Source organism: Panthera tigris, chromosome C1, assembly GCF_018350195.1.
Source record: "Panthera tigris isolate Pti1 chromosome C1, P.tigris_Pti1_mat1.1, whole genome shotgun sequence".
Classification (NCBI taxonomy): Eukaryota; Metazoa; Chordata; class Mammalia; order Carnivora; family Felidae; genus Panthera; species Panthera tigris.
This window is the reverse complement of record NC_056667.1, coordinates 64,356-64,644: the sequence shown is the minus strand read 5'-3', so window position 1 is coordinate 64,644 and position 289 is coordinate 64,356.

Below are 289 nucleotides of genomic sequence, written 5' to 3'. Positions count from 1 at the left end.
GGCAGTGGAGTCGGGAAGTCTGCGGCCCTTCGCCCCGCCCCGCCCGGGGGTCCCAGGCCCAGGTCCCGCCTCGCCGCCTCGCCGCCCCGCCGCCCCGGCCGCGCACCCGCGTACACTGGCGCGCGCCCGCCCGCCCGCCCGCCCGGCGGGGACTTGGGAGACTCCCGCCGCCGCCTCCGCCGCCGCCGCCACAACTTGGCCCATTTAAACGGCCCCGGCGCGGCGGGCGGGCGGGCGCGGGCTCCGGCAGGGGGTGCGTGACGGCCGACTGGGCTCACGCGGCTGGCGG